Below are 22,268 nucleotides of genomic sequence, written 5' to 3' on the forward strand. Positions count from 1 at the left end.
AATAAATTATGACCTCTTACTCGAGACTCTATCAATGAAACAACTATATATAAGGAGAACTAATTTTGATATTATGTTTATTTATGAATTACTTAATAATTATATTGATTGTGAATACTTACTGTCTAAGATAAAACTGAATACAAAAAGTGTATTTCTTAGATATAGAGATATCTTTTATGTCGAATATAACCCCACTAACTATGCCATGAACAATCCTATTGAAAGAGCGATAAAGGGGGCAAATGCATCTGAAATTGATCCATTTCAGATATCTATTTTCAGTCTCAAAAGATATTTTGAGACTATTTGAATTTGTTAACTGTTCTTTTCATTTTTTTCTCTTTGATGTTTTTTTTTCTCTAGGGTTAAACATTTTTTTTTTTTTTTGTTGATTGTATTATATCTTAAGAATTATATAAAGCTGTATTTCTTGGAAAATTGGCTCTGCCGTTTGTAATAAATAAATAAATAAATAAAAATTCAAATTTCAAAATGGCTATCCCTGTAAGACCAAACTTCTCTAACTGGCCCATTAGCTCAGTTGGTTAGAGCGTCGTGCTAATAACGCGAAGGTCGCGGGTTCGATCCCCTCATGGGCCACGAAATTTTTTTCTCTAAATTAAGTCAGACGTAGAAAAAAGTTAAGATCAGAATAATTGAAACTGAGTAAATATTTCTAAAATTGAATTAAAAAATGGGTTTCACGATATTGGGGATATTGGGCCACTAAATTTTTCTGTTAAAAACAAGTCAGACGAAAAAGCAAGTAGAGAAGAGAATGATTGAAACTGGGTTTTTGTTTCAAAATTCAAAATGGCTATCCCTGTAAGATCAAAATTCTCTAACTGGCCCATTAGCTCAGTTGGTTAGAGCGTCGTGCTAATAACGCGAAGGTCGCGGGTTCGATCCCCTCATGGGCCACGAAATTTTTTTCTCTGAATTAAGTCAGATGTAGAAAAAAGTTAAGATCAGAATAATTGAAACTGAGTAAATATTTCTAAAATTGAATTCAAAAATGGGTTTCACGATATTGGGGATATTGGGCCACTAAATTTTTTTGTTAAAAACAAGTCAGACGAAAAAGCAAGTAGAGAACAGAATGATTGAAACTGGGTTTTTGTTTCAAAATTCAAAATGGCTATCCCTGTAAGACCAAAATTCTCTAACTGGCCCATTAGCTCAGTTGGTTAGAGCGTCGTGCTAATAACGCGAAGGTCATCCATCAAAAAAATTAAATCAAGTGTACCTCAAGGAAGCGTCCTTGGACCCAGACTCTTTAACCTCTACATACACGACCTTCCAGGTTTTCCAAACACAAAAATGGCTCTATTCGCAGACGACACTGCATTATACGCTCACTCCTTTCATTCGGCAATAGCGAACAGATTGCTACAATATAATGTCGATAAACTAACCGAATTTTACAAAACCTGGAAGATCAGAGTAAATGAGAAAAAAACCGAACAGATCGTGTTTAGCCGAAAACTAAACGACAACAAAATCTCAATTCCTCTTAAACTTAACAACCATCCAATCACAGTTAATAACACGGTTAAATATCTGGGAATGGAACTAGATAGCCGACTTAATTTCCACAAACACATTGAAAAAACTTTAATAAAAGCCAACGGGGCAATCAGAATCCTGTATCCTCTAATGTGCAAGAATAGCCGTATGAACCAAAAAAATAAAAAATTAATATACACCTCCTTAATAAGACCAATCATAACGTATGCGGCACCGGCCTGGTGTCAATTGAAATCATGGCCGACACGACCGTTACAAATTTTTCAAAACAGAATGCTGAGGCTTATCACTAACAAGGATAGATACACAAGAATCACAGATTTGCACGAATTAGCAGGTATTGAAACAATAAAAAATCACATAGATAGAATTTCCGCGAACTTTTACGAAAAAACGAGATACGTGAGCGATCCCGTTAACAAAATAACTTTGACTAGAAAGAACTCGAAAAATGCCAATGAAAAACATGCCCTTCCCTACGAGCATATACCCATATTCAATAGAAAACACATTAGCTACAAAAATAGCTAACATGTAGCTAATTACTACTGTTATTGCTACTGTAATTATTGTTGTTTTTGTTGTTGTTATTGTTGATGTTATTTTTTATATCTCATTTTATATATTGTTGATATTGCTTAAGCCCAGGATACTGGGAAACAATGAAAACAGGTTTTTCTCTACATTTACCTGTGAATTCTATGAACTTTAGTGCTAACTTGAAACATAAAAAAAAACAAAACCTCTGAATATCTAAAGGCGTCCAGCCAAAATATTATTATTATTGTAGGTAAATCATGTATAGATCTCTCTCTAGTCGTTCCATCATTGCTGATGATCGTGATTCCCTCCTATACGCTCGGTCAGTTGTTTCCACCTCGCTCTATCCTCTGCATCTCGAAGAGCCTGAAAGAATGGGCGGGTCGTACTTTGTTGAACTTGGTCGGTCCATCTAGTCGGTGATCTACCTCTCGCTCTCTTACCCGGAACATTTCCCGACACAATTAGTTTCTCCAGGTTGTCTCCATTTCGGCGGGCTATATGACCGAAAAACTGAAGAACGCGCTGCAAGCAGATGGACGATAGTCTGGTTCTTATCTTCAACTCACTTAAAACAGAAACGTTAGTGCGATGAGCTGTCCAAGGTATTCGCAGCATTCGCCTCCAACACCACAATTCAAACGCGTCAATTTTCTGACGTTCAGACGACCGCAGAGTCCAGGTTTCAGCACCATACAGGAAGACAGAGAAGACAAGAGCTCTAACAAGTCTCACCTTTACACTCTTAGAAATCGAGCGGTCTCTCCATACTTTAGTTAACCGGGTCATGGCGCTCTTTGCCATGATTATGCGCCTTCGTACTTCCGCTTCGCAGTTTCCATCACTAGTTATGGAAGAACCCAAGTAATTGAAACTGTCTACCAGGTCATATTGGCTCAGAAGGCCCGTCAACCGTAACGTGCTGAATCTATCGACTATCATTATTTTAGTCTTTATTTTATTTATTTTCAAACCGACATTGTTGCTCTCACATTCCACCCGTCTGAGAAGTTCCACCATCTCTTCTTCCGTCGCCGCTATGAGGGTGGTATCGTCAGCAAATCTTAAGTTGGTGATTTTTTTCCCGGCAATCGTTATGCCTCCAGACCATTCATCCAAGGACCTTCTCATCACAAATTCACCATATATATTGAAAAGGTCTGGCGATAAAACACAACCCTGTCTGACTCCCCGCTCCGTTCTAAACCGTTTCGAGAACTTCTGGCTCAAACGAACAGTTGCCTCATTTGATTCATAGAGATTTTTAATGAGGGATACCAGATGAACAGGGGCTCCCATATGTACCAGGATTGTCCAAAGTTTGGCCCAGTTCACACAGTCGAACGCCTTTTGATAATCGACGAAACATATTATCATGGGTACTTGGTATTCTCTAGATTTTTCGATCAGCTGTCTGATATTCAGTATTTGTTCCCTAGTACCTTTTCCTTTTACAAAACCTGCCTGCTCTTGGGGTATTTGGCAGTCCAAATATGCTTTCAGTCTTGTTTTCAAGATTTTCAAAAGGACTTTGCTGGCGTGAGATACAAGTGACAGTGTTCGGTAGTTCTCGCACTTTGTAGTTGATCCTTTTTTGTGTAATGGAACGTATATTGACGTACACCAGTCGGTTGGCCATTTTCCCGTGCTCCATATAGCCGTACAGATTGAGTGGAATATTCGTACACCCTTTTCGCCCAACATTTGAAAGAGTTCGCCTGGTACGGTATCGATTCCTGGGGATTTATTCTTCTTCAATGATCGAATGGCTTCTTGTACTTCAGATAGTAGTATCGCTGGCTCTCTGGGATAGCTACATGGCCATGAAATTTCTGGTGGGTCCTGCCTGCTCTTGTACAGATCTGCACAGTAAATCCTCCATGTTTCCAATATTTCATCCATATCAGTCTTCAGATTTCCCCCAGCATCCAGAATGGACCAGTTCTGCGGTCTGAATTCTCTTGTCAGCAGTTTTATTTTGTTGAATAATTCCCTAGGCTCATTTCTAATCCCATGCCTCTCTATTTCCTCACATATACCAGCTATGTACTCCTCTTTGTCCTTGCGACATTGTCTTTGGACTTCCCTCGACAGCTTCCTATAGGCATGGTCTGCATCAGCCTTGCGCTTCACATCTTTCCTGCGTTGAATTAAATCCCATGAGTGATCAGTAATCCATGGTTTGCGCTTTGTGTTGTTTGGTGGTGTATGTTTTTTTGCTGTCTCAACCATTATGCTCTTCAAGTATTCCCAACCTTTTTCAGGATCGCTCTCTACCTGATCTAGGCAGAGTTTACTTTCTATGTCCAGCCTAAAATCCTGGACTTTTGATGGTTGCGGTATCATGGTCTTTCTTATTAGTTTCCGAGACACTATTTTAAAACGAAGCCTGAAATCGAGAACTAAAAGTTGGTGATCTGTCCCGCAGTCCGCTCCAGGGTAGGCTCTGCAGTTTGTGGCCGACGATCTCCATCGTTGTTTGATCAGAATGTAGTCAATCTGGTTTTTGGTTCGACCATCTGGGCTCCGCCACGTGAATTGTCTTCGAGGGTGGTGTTCAAAGAGAGTGTTAGTAATTGCAAGGTTCTGTTGTATGCAAAACTCCAAGAGGCGATCTCCTCTCTCATTTCTCTGGCCCAGTCCAAACTTACCCACAGCGCGCTCGACTTCTGAAGATTTTCCGACCTTGGCATTGAAATCGCCTAAGATGAACAATAGGTCGCGGTTTGGAATATCGGTAAGAACCTCCTCAAGACGACCGTAGAACGCCTCTATCTCCACCTCCGAGGATGTCGATGTTGGTGCATAGATTTGTACAAAATGCGCTATTGTTGTGGTGGTTTGTATCTTAACATGTATTATTCTGTCATCTACTGCACGGTATCCAATCACAGAGTTATTCAGCTTTGAGTTTTTCATGTATAGATAGGAGCTACTAAAATATCAAACAACAAATGATGTAAACCATTATAACATGTACATATTAAAATATAATAAAGACTATATAAAAAGCAAAAAAAAAAAATAAGCGAAGGTCGCGGGTTCGATCCCCCCATGGGCCACGAAATTTTTTTCTCAAAATTCAGTCAGACGTAGAAAAAAGTTAAGATCAGAATAATTGAAACTGAGTAAATATTTCTAAAATTGAATTATAAAATGGGTTTCACGATATTGGGGATATTGGGCCACGAAATTTTTTTGTTAAAATCAAGTCAGACGAAAAAGCAAGTAGAGAACAGAATGATTGAAACTGGGTTTTTGCTTCAGAATTCAAAATAGCTATCCCTGTAAGACCAAAATTCTCTAACTGGCCCATTAGCTCAGTTGGTTAGAGCGTCGTGCTAATAACGCGAAGGTCGCGGGTTCGATCCCCTCATGGGCCACGAAATTTTTTTCTCAAAATTAAGTCAGACGTAGAAAAAAGTTATGATCAGAATAATTGAAACTGAGTAAATATTTCTAAAATTGAATTATAAAATGGGTTTCACGATATTGGGGATATTGGACCACGAATTTTTTTTGTTAAAATCAAGTCAGACGTGAAAGCAAGTAGGGAACAGAATGATTGAAACTGGGTTTTTGCTTCAAAATTCAAAATAGCTATCCCTGTAAGACCAAAATTCTCTAACTGGCCCATTAGCTCAGTTGGTTAGAGCGTCGTGCTAATAACGCGAAGGTCGCGGGTTCGATCCCCTCATGGGCCACGAAATTTTTTTCTCAAAATTAAGTCAGACGTAGAAAAAAGTTATGATCAGAATAATTGAAACTGAGTAAATATTTCTAAAATTGAATTATGAAATGGGTTTCACAATATTGGGGATATTGGGCCACGAATTTTTTTTGTTAAAATCAAGTCAGACGAAAAAGCAAGTAGGGAACAGAATGATTGATACTGGGTTTTTGCTTCAAAATAGCTATCCCTGTAAGACCAAAATTCTCTAACTGGCCCATTAGCTCGGTCATGGGCCACGAAATTTTTTTCTCAAAATTAAGTCAGACGTAGAAAAAAGTTATGATCAGAATAATTGAAACTGAGTAAATATTTCTAAAATTGAATTATAAAATGGGTTTCACGATATTGGGGATATTGGGCCACGAATTTTTTTTGTTAAAATCAAGTCAGACGAAAAAGCAAGTAGGGAACAGAATGATTGAAACTGGGTTTTTGCTTCAAATTCAAAATAGCTATCCATGTAAGACCAATATTCTCTAACTGGCCCATTAGCTCAGTTGGTTAGAGCGTCGTGCTAATAACGCGAAGGTCGCGGGTTCGATCCCCTCATGGGCCACGAAATTTTTTTCTCAAAATTAAGTCAGACGTAGAAAAAAGTTATGATCAGAATAATTGAAACTGATTAAATTCTAAATTCTAAAATTGAATTATAAAATGGGTTTCACGATATTGGGGATATTGGGCCACGAATTTTTTTTGTTAAAATCAAGTCAGACGAAAAAGCAAGTAGGGAACAGAATGATTGATACTGGGTTTTTGCTTCAAAATTCAAAATAGCTATCCCTGTAAGACCAAAATTCTCTAACTGGCCCATTAGCTCGGTCATGGGCCACGAAATTTTTTTCTCAAAATTAAGTCAGACGTAGAAAAAAGTTATGATCAGAATAATTGAAACTGAGTAAATATTTCTAAAATTGAATTATAAAATGGGTTTCACGATATTGGGGATATTGGGCCACGAATTTTTTTTGTTAAAATCAAGTCAGACGAAAAAGAAAGTAGGGAACAGAATGATTGAAACTGGGTTTTTGCTTCAAAATTCAAAATAGCTATCCCTGTAAGACCAAAATTCTCTAACTGGCCCATTAGCTCAGTTGGTTAGAGCGTCGTGCTAATAACGCGAAGGTCGCGGGTTCGATCCCCTCATGGGCCACGAAATTTTTTTCTCTAAATCAAGTCAGACGTAGAAAAAAGTTATGATCAGAATAATTGAAACTGAGTAAATATTTCTAAAATTGAATTATAAAATGGGTTTCACGATATTGGGCCACGAAATTTTTTTGTTAAAATCAAGTCAGACGATGAAGCAAGTAGGGAACAGAATGATTGAAACTGGGTTTTTGCTTCAAAATTCAAAATAGCTATCCCTGTAAGACCAAAATTCTCTAACTGGCCCATTAGCTCAGTTGGTTAGAGCGTCGTGCTAATAACGCGAAGGTCGCGGGTTCGATCCCCTCATGGGCCACGAAATTTTTTTCTCTAAATCAAGTCAGACGTAGAAAAAAGTTAAGATCAGAATAATTGAAACTGAGTAAATATTTCTAAAATTGAATTATAAAATGGATTTCACGATATTGGGGATATTGGGCCACGAAATTTTTTTGTTAAAATCAAGTCAGACGAAAAAGCAAGTAGAGAACAGAATGATTGAAACTGGGTTTTTGCTTCAGAATTCAAAATAGCTATCCCTGTAAGACCAAAATTCTCTAACTGGCCCATTAGCTCAGTTGGTTAGAGCGTCGTGCTAATAACGCATTCCCAATGAGACACCGAACAGGTAAGACGTGTCTTGAACGCTCCGTAAGTACTCGAGCCAGTAGTGTAAGTACCTGAGTATCCATTGTGAATAGTCAGAAAACCAACCTGAATTCCAAACGAAAGTTTAAAGTGAACAGTGACAGTGACATTACTTCAAGTAAAGTGCTGAAAAGAAAATCTTATAAAATGGGGACCAAACCCCCCAAAATGGACAACGAAAAAAAGAGAAAAATAACCGTATTTTCTCTAAGCCCTGAAAAAGTTGATGGAAATACGAACTTAGGAGCCGAAATGGAAAACCGAAGAAAGAAGATAAAGGACATGATAAATCCGACGCAAACCCACCCCGGAGGTGCTAAACAACCTTCGAACACACCAACCGAAGTAGTAGAAGCAGAAGAACCAATAGCGACTACTAATCGATTTAAAAATCTGCACGTGGAAGAAACCAAGATGCAAATAGATGACAGCGAATCAACAAAAATAAAACCTCCTCCTATAGTTCTTCAAGGACTTATTGAAGATCATAACCAAACCGTTAAAAGAATAGCGGAACGAATTGGAAACAAAAGTTTCCACATAAGATACGGACGGGAGTCCTCGAACATTTATACTAACAAATTGGAAGACCATAAACAACAAAAGGAATATTTCCTAAATCTTGGACAAAAGTTCCACTCGTACACATTGAAAAATGAAAAAACTCATGCTCATGTACTCAAAGGACTAAATTCCAATATTGAAATCCCTGAAATAATAGATGAACTGAAGAACATCTATGAAATAGACGTGAAAGACATCTACAAAATGAGAGGCACACGAAATCCGATGTTCCTCGTCATAACCAGCAGCCAAGTGACACTCAAACAATTGAAAAGAGAAGTGCGAACACTGTGTTACACCGTGATACATTGGGAAAGGCAATATAGGACCAAACAAATGACTATATGCAAGAGGTGCCAACAATGGGGACTCGCAAGAAGTAACTGCTATAGAGCATACAAATGTTTACTGTGTGCGGACGAACATGCCACAGCAGAATGCACCAAACCCGCGGGAGAGAAAGATAAGTGCGTGAATTGCCGAGGCGAACATCGGGCAAATAGTGTTGAATGTGAAGTGTACCAGAGAATTCTACAAAGTAGAATATCCAGGAACCAGCCACAACCTACGAAGAAATCTACATACGTTGAAGCTCCACTACCAGCAGTAAACGTATGGGAAGAGAGAAGAAAAAAAATAAACGAAATAAGAAGCTCCCAACCAGATGCTGCTAGGACTAATACAGATAATTTGAATATGGGTAATACTGCTCAAAGCCCGCTTTTAGATTTGAAAAATGAAATGGACAAACTAAACCAACATATCAATATAAATAAATTCTTGCTAGAAATCCGCGCACTTAACCAAAAAATGGATAAATGCACCAATTTCAAAGAAAAATTCTTGATTTTCAACGACTTCCTAGAAAATCTTCCCAGTCATGGTTTTTAAATCCCAAAAACAGTTAAATCTAGAAACCTGGAATTCGAATGGAATTCGATACAAACATAATGAAATTGCACATTTTCTTGAAGAACATTCAATAGATATTTTTTTCATAAATGAAACTAGACTAATAAAAACAGACAAATTTAAGATGAAGGAATTCCACGTTGTTAGAAGGGATCGCTCAGGTAACACTAGACACGGGGGTATCCTTATCCTTGTTAGAAAAGATATTCCGTTCAAAGAACTCCCGGAAATTACTTGCACATTAGAGAATGCCGGTATACAATTAGCCAACGGTCTTAAACTTATCTCCATCTACAACAGACCAACCAATAACTTCGGTGAAAGCGATCTCGAAGAACTATTAAAAACTAATAAAACCATTGTTGTAGGAGATTTCAACGCTAGACACGGACTCTGGGGCTGTGTTTCAAACAATACCAACGGACTCACTCTTTTCGAATACTTAGAAAATAAACAAAACTGCATCATCCATCATCCTTCCGAACCTACGCATTATCCGCCTAACAATAATACCCCTTCAATAATTGACCTCATAGTAGCCCGAATGGTACCCAACATAAGTACCCCTGAATCATTACCTGACCTTCCCTCAGATCATAACGTAGTAACTTTCACTTTAACTAGTACCTGTAGAGTTGATATTTCCAAGAAAATCTTTGATTATTCGACCACAGATTGGAATGAATATCGAAGAATTCTTAACAATAAAATCGTCATAAATAACAATATTGACTCGATAGAGAAACTTGAGGAGGAGGTAACAAAATTCACGGAAAATTTAATTCACACCAGGAACCGAACCACTAAATTGAAGATCATTTATCCATACAAAGACGACCTCTCACCAGAAATAAAGAACCTAATTCAATTAAGAAATCGAACACGTAAACGCTGGCAGCGATATCGGAACCCTCATGATAACGACCTAAGCAAACTTTTAACATCGCGAATAAGAATCAAAATTGGCGAATATAAAAATGAAACAATGGGAAAGAAACTATCCAAATTAAATCCATCAAATGGTTCCTTGTGGAAATTCACGAAATTCTTGAAAAAGAAACCACAAGAAATACCAACTCTCTCAAGTGACTCTATCGATTACATAACAGACGAACAAAAAACGGAACTTTTGGCAGAAACCTATGAGAAGATACATGACATAGGTCCGACAAACAGCTCCGAAGATAAAAAAATCATAGAAATTGTAGAAAATTACTTAAGTAGCCATACCAGTACTAATAATGAATCGAAAAAGTTTCATACCAACCCACTAGAAATAAAAAACATTATTAACAACTTAGCAAATAACAAATCCCCAGGAATAGACGAAATTGATAACAAAATGATCAAAAACCTCACTAAAAAGGCAATCGTGCAACTCAATTATATAATCAACGCCATAATCGACTTGCAACACTGGCCGAATACATGGAAAATTGGACTAGTTGTTTCTATACATAAAAGTAGTAGCGACAAAAAATCACCACTTAATTACAGACCGATCAGTCTGTTATCAACGCTCAGTAAAATCTCCGAAAAAATTATTCTCAAAATACTAACAAAAACACTCAAACACACGGAATTGCATGATCCGTATCAATTTGGGTTCAAAGAAAAACATAGTTCCACACACCAAATCTGTAGAATAGTAATAGACATTATCAACGAATTCAACAAAAAAAAGAACACAGCCATGCTTTTTCTAGACATAGAGAAAGCATTCGACAGGGTCTGGATCCAAGGTCTTACTTACAAAATGATAAAACTCGGACTTCCATATTTTATCATCAAACTAATAAATTCATACCTTTCGAACAGAAAATACGTAGTAAAAATCGGCAATAAACTATCGTCCATCAAAAAAATTAAATCAGGTGTACCTCAAGGAAGCGTCCTTGGACCCAGACTCTTTAACCTCTACATACACGACCTTCCAGGTTTTCCAAACACAAAAATGGCGCTATTCGCAGACGACACTGCATTATACGCTCACTCCTTTCATTCGGCAATAGCGAACAGATTGCTACAATATAATATCGACAAACTAACCGAATTTTACAAAACCTGGAAGATCGGAGTAAATGAGAAAAAAACCGAACAGATCGTGTTTAGCCGGAAACTAAACGACAACAAAATCTCAATTCCTCTTAAACTTAACAACCATCCAATCACAGTTAATAATACGGTTAAATATCTGGGAATGGAACTAGATAGCCGACTTAATTTTCACAAACACATCGAAAAAACTTTAATAAAAGCCAACGGGGCAATCAGAATCCTGTATCCTCTAATGTGCAAGAATAGCCGTATGAATCAAAAAAATAAAAAATTAATATACACCTTCTTAATAAGACCAATAATAACGTATGCGGCACCGGCCTGGTGTCACTTGAAATCATGGCCGACACGACCGTTACAAATTTTTCAAAACAGAATGCTGAGGCTTATCACTAACAAGGATAGATACACAAGAATCACAGATTTGCACGAATTAGCAGGTATTGAAACAATAAAAAATCACATAGATAGAATTTCCGCGAACTTTTACGAAAAAACGAGATACGTGAGCGATCCCGTTAACAAAATAACTTTGACAAGAAAGAACTCGAAAAACGCCAATGAAAAACATGCCCTTCCCTACGAGCATTTACCCATATTCAATAGAAAACACATTAGCTACAAAAATAGCTAACATGTAGCTAATTACTACTGTTATTGCTACTGTAATTATTGTTGTTTTTGTTGTTGTTATTGTTGATGTTATTTTTTATATCTCATTTTATATATTGTTGATACTGCTTAAGCCCAGGATACTGGGAAACTATGAAAACAGGTTTTTCTCTACATTTTCCTGTGAATACTATGAACTTTAGTGCTAACTTAACACATAAAAAAAAACAAAACCTCTGAATATCTAAAGGCGTCCAGCCAAAATATTATTATTATTGTAGGTAAATCATGTATAGATAGGAACTACTAAAATATCAAACAACAAATGATGTAAACCATTATAACATGTACATATTAAAATAAAATAAAGACTATAAAAGCAAAGCAAAGCTAATAACGCGAAGGTCGCGGGTTCGATCCCCTCATGGGCCACGAAATTTTTTTCTCAAAATTAAGTCAGACGTAGAAAAAAGTTATGATCAGAATAATTGAAACTGAGTAAATATTTCTAAAATTGAATTATAAAATGGGTTTCACGATATTGGGCATATTGGACCACGAATTTTTTTTGTTAAAATCAAGTCAGACGTAAAAGCAAGTAGGGAACAGAATGATTGAAACTGGGTTTTTGCTTCAAAATTCAAAATAGCTATCCCTGTGAGACCAATATTCTCTAACTGGCCCATTAGCTCAGTTGGTTAGAGCGTCGTGCTAATAACGCGAAGGTCGCGGGTTCGATCCCCTCATGGGCCACGAAATTTTTTTCTCTAAATCAAGTCAGACGTAGAAAAAGTTATGATCAGAATAATTGAAACTGAGTAAATATTTCTAAAATTGAATTATAAAATGGGTTTCACGATATTGGGCCACGAAATTTTTTTGTTAAAATCAAGTCAGACGAAGAAGCAAGTAGGGAACAGAATGATTGAAACTGGGTTTTTGCTTCAAAATTCAAAATAGCTATCCCTGTAAGACCAAAATTCTCTAACTGGCCCATTAGCTCAGTTGGTTAGAGCGTCGTGCTAATAACGCATTCCCAATGAGACACCGAACAGGTAAGACGTGTCTTGAACGCTCCGTAAGTACTTGAGCCAGTAGTGTAAGTACCTGAGTATCCATTGTGAATAGTCAGAAAACCAACCTGAATTCCAAACGAAAGTTTAAAGTGAACAGTGACAGTGACATTACTTCAAGTAAAGTGCTGAAAAGAAAATCTTATAAAATGGGGACCAAACCCCCCAAAATGGACAACGAAAAAAATAGAAAAATAACCGTATTTTCTCTAAGCCCTGAAAAAGTTGATGGAAAAACGAACTTAGGAGCCGAAATGGAAAACCGAAGAAAGAAGATAAAGGACATGATAAATCCGACGCAAACCCACCCCGGAGGTGCTAAACAACCTTCGAACACACCAACCGAAGTAGTAGAAGCAGAAGAACCAATAGCGACTACTAATCGATTTAAAAATCTGCACGTGGAAGAAACCAAGATGCGAATAGATGACAGCGAATCAACAAAAATAAAACCTCCTCCTATAGTTCTTCAAGGACTTATTGAAGATCATAACCAAACCGTTAAAAGAATAGCGGAACGAATTGGAAACAAAAATTTCCACATAAGATACGGACGGGAGTCCTCGATTTATACGAATAATTTGGAAGACCATAAAAAACTAAAGGAATATTTCCTAAATCTTGGACAAAAGTTCCACTCGTACACATTGAAAAATGAAAAAACTCATGCTCATGTACTCAAAGGACCAAATTCCAATATTGAAATCCCAGAAATAATAGATGAACTGAAGAACATCTATGAAATAGACGTGAAAGACATCTACAAAATGAGAGGCACACGAAATCCGATGTTCCTCGTCATAACCAGCAGCCAAGTGACACTCAAACAATTGAAAAGAGAAGTGCGAACACTGTGTTACACCGTGATACATTGGGAAAGGCAATATAGGACCAAACAAATGACTATATGCAAGAGGTGCCAACAATGGGGACACGCAACAAGTAACTGCTATAGAGCATACAAATGTTTACTGTGTGCGGACGAACATGCCACAGCAGAATGCACCAAACCCGCGGGAGAAAAAGATAAGTGCGCGAATTGCCAAGGCGAACATCGGGCAAATAGTGTTGAATGTGAAGTGTACCAGAGAATTCTACAAAGCAGAATATCCAGGAACCAGCCACAACCTGCGAGGAAATCTACATACGTTGAAGCTCCACTACCAGCAGTAAACGTATGGGAAGAGAGAAGAAAAAAAATAAACGAAATAAGAAGCTCCCAACCAGATGCTGCTAGGACTAATACAGATAATTTGAATATGGGTAATACTGCTCAAAGCCCGCTTTTAGATTTAAAAAATGAAATGGACAAACTAAACCAATATATCAATATAAATAAATTCTTGCTAGAAATCCGCGCACTTAACCAAAAAATGGATAAATGCACTAATTTCAAAGAAAAATTCTTAATATTCAACGACTTCCTAGAAAATCTTCCTAGTCATGGTTTTTAAATCCCAAAAACAGTTAAATCTAGCAACCTGGAATTCCAATGGAATTCGATACAAACATAATGAAATTGCACATTTTCTTGAAGAACATTCAATACATATTTTTTTCATAAATGAAACTAGACTAATAAAAACAGACAAATTTAAGATGAAGGAATTCCACGTTGTTAGAAGGGATCGCTCAGGTAACACTAGACACGGGGGTATCCTTATCCTTGTTAGAAAAGATATTCCGTTCAAAGAACTCCCGGAAATTTCTTGCACATTAGAGAATGCCGGTATACAATTAGCCAACGGTCTTAAACTTATCTCCATCTACAACAGACCAACCAATAACTTCGGTGAAAGCGATCTCGAAGAACTATTAAAAACTAATAAAACCATTGTTGTAGGAGATTTCAACGCTAGACACGGACTCTGGGGCTGTGTTTCAAACAATACCAACGGATTCACTCTTTTCGAATACTTAGAAAATAAACAAAACTGCATCATCCATCATCCTTCCGAACCTACGCATTATCCGCCTAACGGTAATACCCCTTCAATAATTGACCTCATAGTGGCCCGAATGGTACCCAACATAAGTACCCCTGAATCATTACCTGACCTTCCCTCAGATCATAACGTAGTAACTTTCACTTTAACTAGTACCTGTAGAGTTGATATTTCCAAGAAAATCTTTGATTATTCGACCACAGATTGGAATGAATATCGAAGAATTCTTAACAATAAAATCGTCATAAATAACAATATTGACTCGATAGAGAAACTTGAGGAGGAGGTAACAAAATTCACGGAAAATTTAATTCACACCAGGAACCGAACCACTAAATTGAAGATCATTTATCCATACAAAGACGACCTCTCACCAGAAATAAAGAACCTAATTCAATTAAGAAATCGAACACGTAAACGCTGGCAGCGATATCGGAACCCTCATGATAACGACCTAAGCAAACTTTTAACATCGCGAATAAGAATCAAAATTGGCGAATATAAAAATGAAACAATGGGAAAGAAACTATCCAAATTAAATCCATCAAATGGTTCCTTGTGGAAATTCACGAAATTCTTGAAAAAGAAACCACAAGAAATACCAACTCTTTCAAGTGACTCTATCGATTACATAACAGTCGAACAAAAAACGGAACTTTTGGCAGAAACCTATGAGAAGATACATGACATAGGTCCGACAAACAGCTCCGAAGATAAAAAAATCATAGAAATTGTAGAAAATTACTTAAGTAGCCATACCAGTACTAATAATGAATCGAAAAAGTTTCATACCAACCCACTAGAAATAAAAAACATTAGTAACAACTTAGCAAATAACAAATCCCCAGGAATAGACGAAATTGATAACAAACTGATCAAAAACCTCACTAAAAAGGCAATCGTGCAACTCAATTATATAATCAACGCCATAATCGACTTGCAACACTGGCCGAATACATGGAAAATTGGACTAGTTGTTCCTATACATAAAAGTAGTAGCGACAAAAAATCACCACTTAATTACAGACCGATCAGTCTGTTATCAACGCTCAGTAAAATCTCCGAAAAAATTATTCTCAAAATACTAACAAAAACACTCAAACACACGGAATTGCATGATCCGTATCAATTTGGGTTCAAAGAAAAACATAGTTCCACACACCAAATCTGTAGAATAGTAATAGACATTATCAACGAATTCAACAAAAAAAAGAACACAGCCATGCTTTTTCTAGACATAGAGAAAGCATTCGACAGGGTCTGGATCCAAGGTCTTACTTACAAAATGATAAAACTCGGACTTCCCTACTTTATCATCAAACTAATAAATTCATACCTTTCGAACAGAAAATACGTAGTAAAAATCGGCAATAAACTATCGTCCATCAAAAAAATCAAATCAGGTGTACCTCAAGGAAGCGTCCTTGGACCCAGACTCTTTAACCTCTACATACACGACCTTCCAGGTTTTCCAAACACAAAAATGGCGCTATTCGCAGACGACACTGCATTATACGCTCACTCTTTTCATTCGGCAATAGCGAACAGATTGCTACAATATAACGTCGATAAACTAACCGAATTTTACAAAACCTGGAAGATCAGAGTAAACGAGAAAAAAACCGAACAGATCGTGTTTAGCCGAAAACTAAACGACAACAAAATCTCAATTCCTCTTAAACTCAACAACCATCCAATCACAGTTAATAACACGGTTAAATATCTGGGAATGGAACTAGATAGCCGACTTAATTTTCACAAGCACATTGAAAAAACCTTAATAAAAGCCAACGGGGCAATCAGAATCCTGTATCCTCTAATGTGCAAGAATAGCCGTATGAACCAAAAAAATAAAAAATTAATATACACCTCCTTAATAAGACCAATCATAACTTATGCGGCACCGGCCTGGTGTCACTTGAAATCATGGCCGACACGACCGTTACAAATTTTTCAAAACAGAATGCTGAGGCTTATCACTAACAAGGATAGATACACAAGAATCACAGATTTGCACGAATTAGCAGGTATTGGAAACAATGAAAAATCACATAGATAGAATTTCCGCGAACTTTTACGAAAAAACGAGATACGTGAGCGATCCCGTTAACAAAATAACTTTGACTAGAAAGAACTCGAAAAACGTCAATGAAAAACATGCCCTTCCCTACGAGCATTTACCCATATTCAATAGAAAACACATTAGCTAAAAAAATAGCTAACATTTTGGCTATTTACTACTGTAATTGCTACTGTAATTATTGTTGTTTTTGTTGTTGTTATTGTTGATGTTATTTTTTATATCTCATTTTATACATTGTTGATACTGCTTAAGCCCAGGATACTGGGAAACAATGAAAACAGGTTTTTCTCTACATTTTCCTGTGAATACTTTGAATTTTAGTGATAACTTAAAACATAAAAAAAAAAAATAAAACCTCTGAATATCTAAAGGCGTCCAGCCAAAATATTATTATTATTGTAGGTAAATCATGTATAGATAGGAACTACTAAAATATCAAACAACAAATGATGTAAACCATTATAACATGTACATATTAAAATATAATAAAGACTATAAAAGCAAGTAAAAGCAAAGCGTCGTGCTAATAACGCGAAGGTCGCGGGTTCGATCCCCTCATGGGCCACGAAATTTTTTTCTCAAAATTAAGTCAGACGTAGAAAAAAGTTATGATCAGAATAATTGAAACTGAGTAAATATTTCTAAAATTGAATTATAAAATGGGTTTCACAATATTGGGGATATTGGGCCACGAATTTTTTTTGTTGAAATCAAGTCAGACGAAAAAGCAAGTAGGGAACAGGATGATTGATACTGGGTTTTTGCTTCAAAATTCAAAATAGCTATCCCTGTAAGACCAAAATTCTCTAACTGGCCCATTAGCTCGGTCATGGGCCACGAAATTTTTTTCTCAAAATTAAGTCAGACGTAGAAAAAAGTTATGATCAGAATAATTGAAACTGAGTAAATATTTCTAAAATTGAATTATAAAATGGGTTTCACGATATTGGGGATATTGGACCACGAATTTCTTCTGTAAAAATCAAGTGAGACGAAGAAGCAAGTAGGGAACAGAATGATTGAAACTGGGTTTTTGCTTCAAAATTCAAAATAGCTATCCCTGTAAGACCAATATTCTCTAACTGGCCCATTAGCTCAGTTGGTTAGAGCGTCGTGCTAATAACGCGAAGGTCGCGGGTTCGATCCCCTCATGGGCCACGAAATTTTTTTCTCAAAATTAAGTCAGACGTAGAAAAAAGTTATGATCAGAATAATTGAAACTGATTAAATTCTAAATTCTAAAATTGAATTATAAAATGGGTTTCACGATATTGGGGATATTGGGCCACGAATTTTTTTTGTTAAAATCAAGTCAGACGAAAAAGCAAGTAGGGAACAGAATGATTGATACTGGGTTTTTGCTTCAAAATTCAAAATAGCTATCCCTGTAAGACCAAAATTCTCTAACTGGCCCATTAGCTCGGTCATGGGCCACGAAATTTTTTTCTCAAAATTAAGTCAGACGTAGAAAAAAGTTATGATCAGAATAATTGAAACTAAGTAAATATTTCTAAAATTGAATTATAAAATGGGTTTCACGATATTGGGGATATTGGGCCACGAATTTTTTTTGTTAAAATCAAGTCAGACGAAGAAGCAAGTAGGGAACAGAATGATTGAAACTGGGTTTTTGCTTCAAAATTCAAAATAGCTATCCCTGTAAGACCAAAATTCTCTAACTGGCCCATTAGCTCAGTTGGTTAGAGCGTCGTGCTCAATGAGACACCGAACAGGTAAGACGTGTCTTGAACGCTCCGTAAGTACTTGAGCCAGTAGTGTAAGTACCTGAGTATCCATTGTGAATAGTCAGAAAACCAACCTGAATTCCAAACGAAAGTTTAAAGTGAACAGTGACAGTGACATTACTTCAAGTAAAGTGCTGAAAAGAAAATCTTATAAAATGGGGACCAAACCCCCCAAAATGGACAACGAAAAAAAGAGAAAAATAACCGTATTTTCTCTAAGCCCTGAAAAAGTTGATGGAAAAACGAACTTAGGAGCCGAAATGGAAAACCGAAGGAAGAAGATAAAGGATATGATAAATCCGACGCAAACCCACCCCGGAGGTGCTAAACAACCTTCGAACACATCAACCGAAGTAGTAGAAGCAGAAGAACCAATAGCGACTACTAATCGATTTAAAAAACTGCACGTGGAAGAAACCAAGATGCAAATAGATGACAGCGAATCAACAAAAATAAAACCTCCTCCTATAGTTCTTCAAGGACTTATTGATGATCATAACCAAACCGTTAAAAGAATAGCGGAACGAATTGAAAACAAAAGTTTCCACATAAGATACGGACGGGAGTCCTCGAACATTTATACAAATAAATTGGAAGACCATAAAAAACTAAAGGAATATTTCCTAAATCTTGGACAAAAGTTCCACTCGTACACATTGAAAAATGAAAAAACTCATGCTCATGTACTCAAAGGACTAAATTCCAATATTGAAATCCCAGAAATAATAGATGAACTGCAGAACATCTATGAAATAGACGTGAAAGACATCTACAAAATGAGAGGCACACGAAATCCTATGTTCCTCGTCATAACCAGCAGCCAAGTGACACTCAAACAATTGAAAAGAGAAGTGCGAACACTGTGTTACACCGTGATACATTGGGAAAGGCAATATAGGACCAAACAAATGACTATATGCAAGAGGTGCCAACAATGGGGACACGCAAGAAGTAACTGCTATAGAGCATACAAATGTTTACTGTGTGCGGACGAACATGCCACAGCAGAATGCACCAAACCCGCGGGAGAGAAAGATAAGTGCGCGAATTGCCAAGGCGAACATCGGGCAAATAGTGTTGAATGTGAAGTGTACCAGAGAATTCTACAAAGCAGAATATCCAGGAACCAGCCACAACCTACGAGGAAAACTACATACGTTGAAGCTCCACTACCAGCAGTAAACGTATGGGAAGAGAGAAGAAAAAAAATAAACGAAATAAGAAGCTCCCAACCAGATGCTGCTAGGACTAATACAGATAATTTGAATATGGGTAATACTGCTCAAAGCCCGCTTTTAGATTTAAAAAATGAAATGGACAAACTAAACCAACATATCAATATAAATAAATTCTTGCTAGAAATCCGCGCACTTAACCAAAAAATGGATAAATGCACTAATTTCAAAGAAAAATTCTTAATATTCAACGACTTCCTAGAAAATCTTCCTAGTCATGGTTTTTAAAGCCCAAAAACAGTTAAATCTAGCAACCTGGAATTCCAATGGAATTCGATACAAACATAATGAAATTGCACATTTTCTTGAAGAACATTCAATAGATATTTTTTTCATAAATGAAACTAGACTAATAAAAACAGACAAATTTAAGATGAAGGAATTCCACGTTGTTAGAAGGGATCGCTCAGGTAACACTAGACACGGGGGTATCCTTATCCTTGTTAGAAAATATATTCCGTTCAAAGAACTCCCGGAAATTTCTTGCACATTAGAGAATGCCGGTATACAATTAGCCAACGGTCTTAAACTTATCTCCATCTACAACAGACCAACCAATAACTTCGGTGAAAGCGATCTCGAAGAACTATTAAAAACTAATAAAACCATTGTTGTAGGAGATTTCAACGCTAGACACGGACTCTGGGGCTGTGTTTCAAACAATACCAACGGACTCACTCTTTTCGAATACTTAGAAAATAAACAAAACTGCATCATCCATCATCCTTCCGAACCTACGCATTATCCGCCTAACAATAATACCCCTTCAATAATTGACCTCATAGTAGCCCGAATGGTACCCAACATAAGTACCCCTGAATCATTACCTGACCTTCCCTCAGATCATAACGTAGTAACTTTCACTTTAACTAGCACCTGTAGAGTTGATATTTCCAAGAAAATCTTTGATTATTCGACCACAGATTGGAATGAATATCGAAGAATTCTTAACAATAAAATCGTCATAAATAACAATATTGACTCGATAGAGAAACTTGAGGAGGAGGTAACAAAATTCACGGAAAATTTAATTCACACCAGGAACCGAACCACTAAATTGAAGATCATTTATCCATACAAAGACGACCTCTCACCAGAAATAAAGAACCTAATTCAATTAAGAAATCAAACACGTAAACGCTGGCAGCGATATCGGAACCCTCATGATAACGACCTAAGCAAACTTTTAACATCGCGAATAAGAATCAAAATTGGCGAATATAAAAATGAAACAATGGGAAAGAAACTATCCAAATTAAATCCATCAAATGGTTCCTTGTGGAAATTCACGAAATTCTTGAAAAAGAAACCACAAGAAATACCAACTCTTTCAAGTGACTCTATCGATTACATAACAGACGAACAAAAAACGGAACTTTTGGCAGAAACCTATGAGAAGATACATGACATAGGTCCGACAAACAGCTCCGAAGATAAAAAAATCATAGAAATTGTAGAAAATTACTTAAGTAGCCATACCAGTACTAATAATGAATCGAAAAAGTTTCATACCAACCCACTAGAAATAAAAAACATTATTAACAACTTAGCAAATAACAAATCCCCAGGAATAGACGAAATTGATAACAAACTGATCAAAAACCTCACTAAAAAGGCAATCGTGCAACTCAATTATATAATCAACGCCATAATCGACTTGCAACACTGGCCGAATACATGGAAAATTGGACTAGTTGTTCCTATACATAAAAGTAGTAGCGACAAAAAATCACCACTTAATTACAGACCGATCAGTCTGTTATCAACGCTCAGTAAAATCTCCGAAAAAATTATTCTCAAAATACTAACAAAAACACTCAAACACACGGAATTGCATGATCCGTATCAATTTGGGTTCAAAGAAAAACATAGTTCCACACACCAAATCTGTAGAATAGTAATAGACATTATCAACGAATTCAACAAAAAAAAGAACACAGCCATGCTTTTTCTAGACATAGAGAAAGCATTCGACAGGGTCTGGATCCAAGGTCTTACTTACAAAATGATAAAACTCGGACTTCCCTACTTTATCATCAAACTAATAAATTCATACCTTTCGAACAGAAAATACGTAGTAAAAATCGGCAATAAACTATCATCCATCAAAAAAATTAAATCAGGTGTACCTCAAGGAAGCGTCCTTGGACCCAGACTCTATAACCTCTACATACACGACCTTACAGGTTTTCCAAACACAAAAATGGCGCTATTCGCAGACGACACTGCATTATACGCTCACTCCTTTCATTCGGCAATAGCGAACAGATTGCTACAATATAATATTGACAGACTAACCGAATTTTATAAAACCTGGAAGATCAGAGTAAATGAGAAAAAAACCGAACAGATCGTGTTTAGCCGAAAACTAAACGACAACAAAATCTCAATTCCTCTTAAGCTTAACAACCATCCAATCACAGTTAATAATACGGTTAAA

At 36.7% G+C, this 22,268-nt stretch overlaps 1 protein-coding gene and 9 non-coding genes across 12 annotated transcripts in view; all 10 read left to right on the top strand.

The window, feature by feature from the left end:
* The window catches only part of LOC123671355 (nephrin), a 494,576-nt gene that overhangs the window by 357,290 nt on the left and 115,018 nt on the right, over window positions 1-22,268 (top strand). The window lies entirely within an intron of this gene.
* Trnai-aau lies at window positions 530-603 on the top strand. The gene has a single exon. It is a non-coding gene; the product is annotated as a tRNA-Ile (tRNA).
* On the top strand, window positions 851-924 carry Trnai-aau. Its single transcript has one exon. It is a non-coding gene; the product is annotated as a tRNA-Ile (tRNA).
* Trnai-aau lies at window positions 5,380-5,453 on the top strand. Its single transcript has one exon. It is a non-coding gene; the product is annotated as a tRNA-Ile (tRNA).
* On the top strand, window positions 5,701-5,774 carry Trnai-aau. Its single transcript has one exon. It is a non-coding gene; the product is annotated as a tRNA-Ile (tRNA).
* Window positions 6,286-6,359, top strand: Trnai-aau. The gene has a single exon. It is a non-coding gene; the product is annotated as a tRNA-Ile (tRNA).
* Trnai-aau lies at window positions 6,883-6,956 on the top strand. Its single transcript has one exon. It is a non-coding gene; the product is annotated as a tRNA-Ile (tRNA).
* Trnai-aau lies at window positions 7,195-7,268 on the top strand. The gene has a single exon. It is a non-coding gene; the product is annotated as a tRNA-Ile (tRNA).
* Window positions 12,426-12,499, top strand: Trnai-aau. The gene has a single exon. It is a non-coding gene; the product is annotated as a tRNA-Ile (tRNA).
* On the top strand, window positions 17,933-18,006 carry Trnai-aau. Its single transcript has one exon. It is a non-coding gene; the product is annotated as a tRNA-Ile (tRNA).

This window comes from Harmonia axyridis, chromosome 1, assembly GCF_914767665.1.
Source record: "Harmonia axyridis chromosome 1, icHarAxyr1.1, whole genome shotgun sequence".
NCBI lineage: Eukaryota > Metazoa > Arthropoda > Insecta > Coleoptera > Coccinellidae > Harmonia > Harmonia axyridis.